Source organism: Panthera tigris, chromosome C2 (genome assembly GCF_018350195.1).
Source record: "Panthera tigris isolate Pti1 chromosome C2, P.tigris_Pti1_mat1.1, whole genome shotgun sequence".
Classification (NCBI taxonomy): Eukaryota; Metazoa; Chordata; class Mammalia; order Carnivora; family Felidae; genus Panthera; species Panthera tigris.
Genome location: NC_056668.1, coordinates 132528056 through 132540082, shown reverse-complemented (window position 1 = coordinate 132540082; position 12027 = coordinate 132528056). Strand labels below are relative to the sequence as shown.

Below are 12027 nucleotides of genomic sequence, written 5' to 3'. Positions count from 1 at the left end.
GCTTCAAAGAAAGGAGGCTTGTTGAATGTTGTCTATGAAATATTTTTGAAAACAACTCTGGTGTGAAAAGGTAGAGGATTCTGGCTTCAAGTTGGATGTCACTGTCATCATGTCTAGAAAGTCATTTGCTCAGTTCTGTGTTTTAGACATATTTCAAGCTGTTCTTTATTTACAGGCCAGATCTTTTGATAAATAAAGATTACATAGGTGATGGGTACCTGCTACACTTACCAGCAGCTGAGATGTTTTCCCATTTTATTGCATAAACATACTTTTCAGGTACATACATAGGATTTATTAGGAGGAGGATACATTAGTTTGATAGTCTTCTTCTCCAGAGAGGAAGGGGATTATTTCAGTTGGGTATCCCAGGTGTAAATTCAGAATTGTGTAGTAAGCATGAACACAGTATGGCACAATTTGGAGTGAATGTTGTTTTTGATCCAAGACTGGTAACATATTCTTACGGGAGCTGGCATACTTAGTGGGGTGGACTTTCCTTAATGGAGAAATCAGTCTTTTCTGATAAGCTTATTGAGTAAAGTTAATTCATTGGATATTTATTGATTACTTGCTCTTTGTCAGGGCGGGGTCCCTCAGTGTAGGAACCAATGTCTAAAACATTCCATCCAGTTCTACATTATTAATGTCCTACCCCAGGGTCTGGTTTCTCTGGAAACCAGTTCAATGCAGGCACAGCCTTTATAAAGTCTGTGTTTTATCTTGGAAAAGCATCTGCTTTGACTTACCATGATCTATCTTTGACTTGGTGGGTGCTGCATGGCTGGAGATTTGTCTACTGTGTGGTGGGCACAGGAAGGCCCTGGAAATCTCAGACCAGGTCTGATCCCTGGGCCCACCAGCTGCAGTGTGGGAAAACCCCTGGGTTAGTGCCTCAACCAAACCGGCTTCCTGGAAGTGAGGGACTTGCCTGGGCTGCTCATGCCCACATCCGAGCTTCTGGGGACTTAGTAGATGCATCCAGGATGCCCTGGGTTTTAGTCTGTCATGCCTTTCTTTGTAAGCAATGGTCTGCTTGGCCAGGCTGAGATAAGCTTATGAAAAAAAAGTTACTGCTGGTTCTTCCAATAGCCTGGGCTGAGTTAATTCCAGGACCAGGACTAGGGACAGGGGGAAGGGCACTGAGGGTTTTGAGGATTGCCTTGTCTTATCCCCCAAATTGATGGCCCATCTGCTCCTTTTCTTACCAGTGTTTCTTATGAATCTGGAAACTGTAAATTAATTCTTATTTCTACTTGGCAGTACTTACTGTGGACTTTACATAAATGGATTAGACCAAAATAACTAAAATCTAAGAAAAAAAAACAACAACTGTCTTTTCTCCTAATAGCCTTTACTGTCTTTGCTATAAAGTGAGAATTCAGATGTGGCTTAAGGCAAGCGATGGGGCTAGTGCCCCAGACAGGTGAAGGAACCAAGGTTTTGTTGTTCAAACTGGGAGTAATAGGAGTTGAGAGCAAGGTTAACGGAGGTAAAAACAAAAACAAAAACTTTAAACTCAAATTTTATGCTTACTAGTTGCATGATATTAAACAGCATGGTGCACACCCTCCAAGATGGCCTCCAACAACCCTCCTGATGTTTAAGCCTTTGTGTAATCCCCTTCCCTTGAGTGTGGAAGGACCTAATGACTTATTTCTAGTGAATATGATACCATAAAAGTAATGGGATGTCACTTCCGAGATCGGGTTCCAAAAAGACAGTGGACTCTGTCTTGCTCTCTTCCTCACTTCCTCTGATTGAAGCCAGCTGCCATTTTGTTAGTTAGCCCAGTGGAGAGACCCACATGGCTAAGTACTTAGAGAGGCCAGCTGCTAATAGCCAGTGAGAAACTGGGCCCTTGTCCAGCAGCCCCGGAGGACTTGAGCCCTACAGACGCACAAATGCATGAGCTTGGAAGTAGGTTCTCCCTTAGTGGAACCTTGAGATCCCTTCAGCCCTGGATGATGCCCTGAAGCCACCTCATGATAAGCCTTGAGCCAGAGACACCCAGCAAAACTTCACCTGGATTCCTGACTCACAGAAACTGTGAGGTAATAAATGTTTGTGTTTCAAGCCGCTAAATTTAGGGGTAATCTATTATTACATAACTAATATAGGCAGTTCATGTGAAAAGCTTTGTTCTGCTAGGATAGGTAGCATTGTAGAGTGGTGGAGAGCACAGACTCTTTCTTTCTTTCTTTCTTTCTTTCTTTCTTTCTTTCTTTCTTTCTTTCTTTCTTTCTTCCTTCCTTCCTTCCTTCCTTCCTTTCTTTCTTTCTTTCTTTCTTTCTTCCTTTCTTTCTTTCTTTCTTTTTTTAACTTTAAGTCCAAGTTAACATATAGTATAGTAACGCTTTTAAGAATAGAATTTAGTGATTCATCACTTACATATAACACCTAGTGCTCATCCCAACAAGTGCCCTCCTTAATGCCCATTGCCCATTTAGCCCATCTCCACACCCAATGCCCCTCCAGTAACCCTCAGTTTGTTCTCTGTATTTAAGAGTCTTTTATGGCTTGTCTCCCTCTCTGTTTTTATATTATTTTTGCTTCCCCTATGTTCATCTGTTTTGTATCTTTTTTTAAAAAAACTTCTTTTAATGTTTACTTATTTTTGAAAGAAGGAGAGAGGGGGGCAGAGTATGAGTGGGGGAGAGGCAGAGAGAAAGAGAGAGAGAGAGAGAGAGACAGACAGACAGACAGACAGAATCCAAAGCAGGCTCCAGGCTCTGAGTTGTCAGCACAGAGCCTGACATGGGTCCCAAACGTACGAGCTGTGAGATCATGACCTGAACCAAAGTTGGACACTTAACCAACTGAGCCACCCAGGCACCCCCATCTGTTTGTATCTTAAATTCCACATAGGAGTAAAATTATATGATATTTGTCTTTCTCTATTATTTCATTTAGTATAATGCACTCTAGTTCCATCCACATTGTTGCAAATGGCAAGATTTCATTCTTTTTCATCGCTGAGTAATATTCCATTGTGTGTGTGTGTGTGTGTGTGTGTGTGTGTGTGTGTACACATCACATCTTCTTTATCCGTTCATCAGTTGATGGACAGACATTTGGGCTCTTTCCATACTTTGGCTATTGTTGATAGAGCACAGACTTCAAATTCCACTTCTGCCACTTACTAAGCTATGTGACTTTGGGAAAGTCACTTAACCTCTCTGTGCCTCAGTTTCCTCATCTGTAAACAGGAAATGTAATAGTTTTGGATTTCAGACCCTATATTCCAGGAAGACTAGCTTGAAAGAGGTGGAAATGGGTATTAATTGACAGAATCCACAGTTTCTGCCCCAGTGAGCAGAAAGAAGGGGCCATATTGGTGGCTTTTGTGATCTTGTACCTCTTAGACTCCCAGATCAGGTGGCTGCCATTTAGCTGAGGCCATTTTTCCAGAGGAAGGGGCAGCCAGCACACAGCACCTGAGGGATAGGTGCACGGGTCTGTTAGTGTGGAAGCAAATGATTAGTGTTCATTTTTCTATCCTTGCCCTTTCTTTGATACCATGAGCCATGTCTGTAGCATCTCTCCCATTTCATGCCATAGGCCCTGTTAAGCAGAGAATATCTATTCTCAAAACTAAATTATATGTTTAAGAAAAGCCTTCTGCTTTGACCACAGTTATTCATTAGCTTGGATGTAAATTGCCAAGCCTACCTTCGAATTGTGAAAGTCAAGATTTATGGCATTTAAACATATTGATGAAATGTAAATGCCCTGTGGATACCCTTCCACAAATCCCTAGCACTTAGATAAGTAAATGACATAGAAGGAGCTGGAAGAGATGGGCATCCAAAGCCCTCTCTTAAATTTGCAAATTGTTCTTTACAGGATTCTAGTATCTGGTCACCCCCATCAGTAGTAATAATGTTTGACTCCTCCCAAATGTCCCCAGTTCACTGTGGGCTGGTTACTTGTAGATGCAACCAGATTTTTTTTCTCCTTCTTTCTTTTCTCTCTTTCTCTTCCTTTCTTCCTTTTTCTTTTCTCTCTCCCTCCCTCTCCTTCCTTCCTTCCTTCCTTCCTTCCTTCCTTCCTTCCTTCCTTCCATCTTCCTTCCTTCCTTCCTTCCTTCCTTCCTTCCACTAGATCCCTCTAATTCAGATACATATTCTAAAAATTAGTATCAAATTTTTTGTCTGAATAAATAAAAAAATACATATAAATGATACTAGCTGTCCTCAATTTTTGAGAGTTTCTTGTGTCTTCTTGCTGTTTTCATTTTATCTGCTCTCTAGCAGGAAAATAAAATTGCATTCGATTGACATACTCTCCTGCTGGGAACCCAAGATATATTACACCCTTTCTGTGTGTTCCTAGTTGTGATGAAATGGTGGAAAATCCCTGGCAACCTTAAATAAGATAGACACCAGCGATTTATCCAGAATCGGGAAGGAATATAATAATTTACTCATTTTTTCCCCATTAAAGAAACACCATAAAAGTTGAGGCAGCTGATGCCATGTGAACACCAGTGTGCTTTAATAGAGACCCATTAATAATTTACCTTAATAGTGTAATAGTTGCTGTTTTTGTGACCAAAAATTTGTTTCAACCCCTGCTTTATGGATGAAAAGTAGGATCAATTAATATTGAGTGATGATAGCCTCCCTGCGGAGAGAAAATGGGAAATCTTGGTGTCGTCATCCGCCTTGCGACTAAGAAATAGCTTTTCTTAATTGTATGGAACAGAGAAACCCAGGGGGATGTAATTCATTTCTCTCCAGCTTGCAATGTAAATTGAAAGTAAAGAAAAATAACCACATACCAGAGTGGGGATGTGAACTCAACTACTAAGTTATGTCTGACTTATAGGATTTGCTGGAAATGAGTGGACAGTTTTCTTCCTCAAGATGGAGCATCTCCTTCCACAATGGCATTGCTCAAGTATCTCTGATATCTCGTGACCAGAGGGTTTCTCTCCGATGGCAGTATGAAGTCTCTTACTGGAAGTCTCTGCTCCCACATCTTCTCCCGGCTTATCCCTTCTTCTCATCTTGTCTCTGCTTAAATTCCACCTTCTCAGAGAGGTCTTTTCTTAGGACTCTGGCTAAAATAGCCACTTCTCTTGCCCCATTCACTTTTATCCTTCACTCCCTGCTTTACGTTCTTCATGGAACGTGCCATCATCTGAATCTGTTTTAGTGTTTTGATATTTTTTATGGTATCCCCCAACCATAATGGTAATTTTTTATGGTATACCATAATTTCCACCATAATTTTTTATAGTATCCCTTACACCATAGTGTGAGCTCCAGGAGGACCTGACTTCCCTTGTGTATTGCTAAGCCCTCAGAGCCTTGATGCTCAGGGTGCTTGTTAAATGACTGAGTGAGTGAATGAATGATGAGTGTAAAAATTCCATAATGCAAAATAATTTAAAAATTCTTGGACGTGAAAAAAAAAATTCTTGGATATGCACACCAGCCTTCTTTTAAAGTATATTCACTTCAGGTAGATGACACAATCTGAGTTGATCCCCTGAATGTGGATTGGTGCCGTTACCCTTATATATTTGTGCCAATAGCCAGAAGTCCCACAATGCAGTCATTCCATGGGTATCATTTTTCTGTAATATGCTCTTATAGAAATGTATATCCTTACAGCAGTGGTCACAATTTCTTATTTGTTCTGTGCCTTTTCCCTTGCTGAATTTTAAACACCTTGAGGATAGAAGCTGTTTCTATCTCATTAACTCTCTATCCTCTGCATCTACCACTGAACTACATGAAGCTGCTTCTGGGAGTAATGAAAGATGCTGGAGGCTGGAACCAGCTGCTGCCACCAGGAGGAAGTGCCACAAAGAGAAGGAGGCCCCTTCTCCCCTCTCCTGCCAGCTAATCTCCATCTGGAGCCCCCACTGGTAGAACCTAATAGGAACCTAAAAGGCAAGAAGGAATGCCATTTTCAGAGTGCTGGCTCTCAACACATCAGGGTCTAGAAGGGTGGATGGACCTGAGTGACAGTGACCGAATGACCAGCACAGTCTACCCCTTCAGATTCTCGGCATCCAGATGTCTTTTCTGCGCATTTTTAACTCGACAGGACAACACAACGACTTCGTTTCTGCCTAACAAGACGTAACTGCTCTTCGTACAGTGCTCTTGCTCTTTCCCCAAGAAGGAGAGACACAGTGTCCTCCTCTGGGTGACATGAGTGAATTTTCTACTTGAGTCTGTAAGATACAGAGTGCTCAGATGGGACTGGAGCAGCTAGAAGAGGCTTCGGTGTTGCTCAGACATGGATGCCTTGACTGTTAGGACTTGGCCTCTGCCCTCAGCCAACACTTCACCTGACTGGGGTTTATCACCTGGTAGAATAATCTAGGAATCTAAATCCTTAGTGGCCTTGAATCCCTGTTGCCTTAGTTTTCCAATATTTATTCTTGGACATGAAGTAACAAGAGGCACTCCAGAGACTGCCTTGGGTTCCATTTTTTGGCAATAATCTAGTTTCCCTTTGGAAATCAGGATCACTTGCCCCAGCCAGTACATTTTGGTTCTGTGGCATTCATAATCCAAAATGGCCAAGGGGCAGAGTCACCTGCCAGTTCATTGAAACCATTGCTAAATTGTCTGGTAGAGGTATTCCTTCCTTGAGAACCAAGACCTTCACACCAGCAGCACCAAGAGTTGTATGGCCAGGAAGCAAAAAAGTCTATTAGGAAGAGGAGCCATTCCTTCTTCCACCCCTTGGTTGTTACAATGAAATAGAACTGATTTTGCTTACATTCCTTGTCCTGAGAGAGTGAACTCCCAACTTGTCAGGACGTTGTCTCCCCATCTGGTTCCACAGGGAATGTTGGGCCAATAATTGGTGCTTTTTTTTTTTTTTTTTTTTTTCAAATCATGTAAAGATTTTTCCAAACATAGTGGTGTCTTAGGCTCTTTCAACTTCAACTGTGCATTTCATGGTGAATCAGTGGTTTAAAAATTGCATTGGATAGAAGCCTGTTTTTTTGGCCACGTCTCCTTGAGTGCTTTAAAGAGGCCATCAGATGCCCAAAGATGTCCAGTCCATTGTTCCCAGTATCACTCATCACCATGGGACTGGCTGTCTTTCTGGGGGTGTGCTGGCATCTTTCTCATGGCCCCAGGGCCATGTTTATCTTGGAGGGAGGAGGGAGAATAGCAGCAGCATTAACTAACTAATCAACAGCTATTTAGCAGTCCATCCCCCCTGCACATCAGGGAATAGTGCTGGTTGGGTGATTAAAAGCAGGGACTTTGGTGGGCACAAATCTGGGGTGAGGCCAGAAGACCTGGTGGGAGACCTGTCTCATTTACTCTTTGACCTTGAGTAAGTTACTCAGCACCTCTGGGTCTCAGTTTCTTATCTGTAAAATGGCAATGTATTTCTCCTAAGTTGTTGGAATTGAATGAAGTCCTCAGACATGGCATTAGGTAGGCCCATAGATAAGACTCAGTAAATGGTATTATACCAGATGCAAGGAAGAGTCAAGGAAGAATCATGTCCCTGAGGGCCTGACAGGATTTACTGCCCAAGACATGAATGATTTAAATGATTCTTTGGACCTTCATTCCCTCATCTGAAAAATGAAGTTGTTTGTCCTAATTGATCCTTCTCCAAGGTCCCATCCACTGCTGGGATGCTGACAGACAGTGGTTCACTGCACTGAGTGAGTAACTATGAGATACAACAGTGTGGAATGCGGCACAGCCCAGGGCGTGAGGATCATAGGCATCAGTTGAGGAGAGGGCGGGGTTCACAAGGGTGAGGGCAGCCCTGAGGCCCAGGGTGATATCTCCTGAGGACAGGGCAAGATAGAGAAAAGTGGGGTGACTTTGAGGAAAAGCTCCCCCTCAGAGGTTGAAGGCAACTGGGTTGGGGGAAATAGTAGTGCTTCATATTAACAGAGGGATTACAGAAGAATGCAAAGTGCTTTTGTGGCTCTTACCTTATTTAATCATTTGATAATACGGAACTCTGGGTCTTACAAGGTTTATCTGTAGGTGAGATAAGAAGAAAATCAGTTTGTTGAAATTTGGTACCTTGCAGCACCTCCGGTGACCTGGTGTCACGGCATCTGGCCCAACTTTGGAGCCGAGGTAGGTTGCTCTGGCCAACAGTGTTGTAGTGGGTTGTGCTAAAGGAATAGACAAGGTAATTGCATTCTGAAAATCTTATGTGTGTGCACTCACACACAGTAGGAACTAGGTGTTAGCAATGAGGACATTTATCACCAACACTGATTTTCTAACAGCATTTAAAGGGGAGAGGAGGCTCTCAGATCACCCCACCCAAGTGTGACCCTGGGCAGATGAAGGAACTGAGACCAACCTGGTGGCATGCCAGCCCCTGGAAGAATCCAGATTTCTTGGTGACTCCCAGTCTCACCATGGCCCCAGATTGGCCACATACCTCACCTTTTCATCATTTAACATTGTGTTAATCAGTTAGGGTTCAGATGTCCCCTCCTGTGTTGTTAGGGAACCAACTAAAATCCTGTGAAGGTCATTACGGGTTGAGACAAAGTCTGCCTCTTTCAAATAGGAAATCACGTTCTCCTGGATTTGGAAACATAACAGAATGGCTGCCTTGCTGAGGTTCTACGCCTCGGTCAGGCCAGGGGTTCCTTGTAATTCCAGAACATTCGAGCTGTTCTCTCACGGATGCCTTCTGGCCAGTCTTCCCACATACATCTGTCAGAAGCTATAACCGCTGGGCTTCTCCATGTTCTCCCTTCTGTCTCTTGCCTCAGTTGTTTGACTGGGGTCTTGTTCTGAGACATTTTTTAAGGTTCTAGTTTCTTCTCCTCACCAGATGAGGCCCAGGACGTTGGCTCATAGCTCAGATTTGTATCTACCTGTGTAGATGATCTTTGTTGCTCTTATATATCCAGTGTTTAATGAATTCCCGTATCTCATTTCTCAAACTCTGTCCTCTGTCACAGGAAGGAGAGCTCTGTGGGGAGAGACACATCATCTCTCTCAGTGGCTCCGCACCCTAACACTTGTTTTTTTAAAGGCAAAATCCCAAATTTCATAAGGTTATAACACTTCTTATGTCATTCAGGCAAAGAAATGTGACTTTCCCTCCTAAACTAGGCAGTTGTTTTTTTTATGGCTTAATGCTTTGTCAGCTGTTGGGGAAGTGAAAAGGGACAGAAAAGAAAAACAGCAAATACAAGAAACATAAGCAAGAGGTGCTTGGTTCTCCCACACCCACGCCATCTTCCACAGCTGCACAGAGACCCTGTATAAAGATGCTGTTGGTGGGTATGTGTCCGGTGAATTCTGAGGCTCTGTGTGGGTGCTGGTGAAAATGGTTGGAAAAAAAAAAAATAATAAGGCACTCGCGTAAATCTCCCAGGGTCACCTTTTAAAAAGAATGGCGCCTTTCTAAACCACATCTTAAGACATTTCAAATTTAAAGGAATAAAAGAAAATTTGAAATTAAAATACTCTAATTTTTAGACAGTGTGAGATGGCAGACTTGTACTTTTTATGTATTTTGCTCATTTTGTAAAACTTTAGGAACTTGGAATAACCAATTTACAGTACATTTGTACCTAACAAAAAAAGACCTTTGATAAAGAAGTGACTTTAAAAAGAGGGACGGCTCTGGGCTCTACTCCCAGGTCTGTAACTGATCAGCTGGGCAGTGCTGGTCCAGCCACCTCCCCTCTCTCACCTCCTGTTTATTTTACACTTGACTGTGTACCATGTCACTGCATAGGCCTTGAATGTGAATTTGACCTGCAAGGCAGGTACTATTGTAATTGACATTTTCCAATCGGAAACTCAGGTGCAAAGCACCTGGGTAAATCATTGAAGGAGACATGGATTTTGTGTCGTGAGGCTGGGATTTGAGCCCAGGCTGTCTGACATCCAAGTAAGTAACCTCTATACATACTGCCCCCTCCGTCTGCATAAAATCAGCTATGACATGTGGCCCAATCTTGCTTTTTAAAATGATTTAAGTTGTTATATGGGCATCATAGGGCTTGATTTATAATAACACATTATTATTTGACTTGTTATATATTTATAAAGAGGGTTTTCACCAGAAATTTAGTTCTTGAATATCACTTGTTCCTAGAGGAAAGGTAAAGCATATTTTAAAAACTTGCTTTATTGTGTGGTTTGAGGGAATAGACGAGAAAAGTGGGAAGTACCTGTATTTTTATTTTGTAGGTGTAGCATATGTGAAGCTTTTCAAAGCACTGTTTGCTCACCTCACCTTATTTTAGCTTTAAATAGCTCTGTGAGGTAGGTTGGACAGATATTGAGTGTAGTTATAAAAGTCGCTTTTAAAATCCTTGTCTGGGGTCGCCTGGGTGGCTCAGTTGGTTGAGCATCTGACTTCGGCTCAGGTCATGATCTCACAGCTCTGTGAGTTCAAGCCCCACGTCGGGCTCTGTGCTGATGGCTCAGAGCCTGGAGCCTGCTTTGGATTCTGTGTCTCCCTCTCTCTCTGCCCTAACCCACTCACATTCTGTCTCTGTCTCTCTCAAAAATAAACAAACATTAACAAATTTTTTTTTAATAAAAAAATAAAAAATAAATAAAATCCTTGTCTGTAAATTCTTACTTCCATGTCAACTTGGGATTGGTATTCACTGATCATCATTTTTCTTGAGAACGAGTCACATTTTAGATCACATTTTGGAATGATTTTTAGATGATATCCTGGACATTATGACTGTCATGTTGTGGAGACTCTGGGTTCTGTTACATTCCTTTGGTGAGAGTTGATTGTTTGCTTGTTTTAGCAGGCCATTTCCTTGATTTGACTCTAATTGCAAACTACCTCCCTTGCGTGGCTCAATCTCAGCCTGGCTAGTTGGAGAGTACTTTATGCATGCATGGTTCAGGGGTCAGCCAGAGATTTGGACAGAGCTTACACACATTTTTTGAGGCACCTCATCTCTGGTTTGTCTCTTTTCCCGGACCCACCGCCCCCCCTGCATTTTCCAGCAGCTGAAGTTGCCTGGATTCTGTTTGTCCAAGCCAGTAATACTGTAGGTTCCTGTCTGAGCTTTAGCCTCCTCTGTGGTGCAGACCAGGACTTGCTCTTAGGCAGAGAGCCATACGTAAACTTACTAAGTTTAGTACCTTTCTTCTAAGTGTTGACTCTGCTTCAGTGTGGCTACTTGCCTTGGCACACTCTCCAGTGCCCTCAGATGGTTTTGTTTTGGTTTTTGTGCAGAGCCTATAGTTGTCATCTGCAGGAGAATCAATCTTATAGGAGCTTCCTCAGCCACAGAAGTAGGGCTGGAAGGAAAAATATTAACATTCCTATCTTATAGACGGACAAGTGAAAGTACCAAGGGACCACATCTCTGAGTCTGTTAACAGAGACCGAATATGTCCCTGGGTCTGTAGCCTGGTCCTCTTTTCTCCTGTCTCTTCCCCTCCACCTCTCCGCTCACGTGGATTGGCTTAGTAGTTGAACAAGGGAAGTTTCTTTTCCACTTCAATGCCATTGACAATACACTTGAGGTTCTCCTGCTGACACTGATAAACTGATCACTACTGGAGAGCAGGCACTTTGGGATGCAGTGAAGAGGGCATGTTTTAGAGTCTCTGATAGATCAGGGTTCAAACTTCACCCTGCTTCTTGCTAACCCCGTGATCTTGAGCAAGTTTCTTAACCTTTCTGTGCCCACAGCAACACGGGGTCATTGTCAGGGTAAAATGTGATAACGTATCTGCAGTGCTTGGGACAGAGCAGACCTTCAGGAAATGTCTTTGTGTCAACAGAAAGAGTCCTTGGGGGGTGTTTTTTCTGTGACTCATTGTCCTATCTTCCTATGGGGCCGGCCTTGGCTCTGTGTCCAGTCACTGTCGATGGGTGAGGAGGGAAAAGAATAAGCTTCATGTTCAAGGTGAGCGAGCATCTGCCAGGCCCAAGGCCATCTTCCCTGGAAGTCTGAGGGGTCTCAGAGCAACTGGTCTTCTCCCTGTTTCCCTCTGGGACCCTGCCCTGCCACTCTCCTGGAACTTCACATCTCTAGTTCCCTTGCTGCCTGTGCCAGGCTTTTGTTGA

At 42.9% G+C, this 12027-nt stretch overlaps 1 protein-coding gene across 3 annotated transcripts in view; it reads left to right on the top strand.

Moving 5' to 3' along the window:
- RFTN1 (raftlin, lipid raft linker 1) overlaps positions 1-12027 on the top strand; it is a 208212-nt gene that overhangs the window by 33289 nt on the left and 162896 nt on the right. The gene's annotated exons all lie outside the window — the stretch shown is intronic.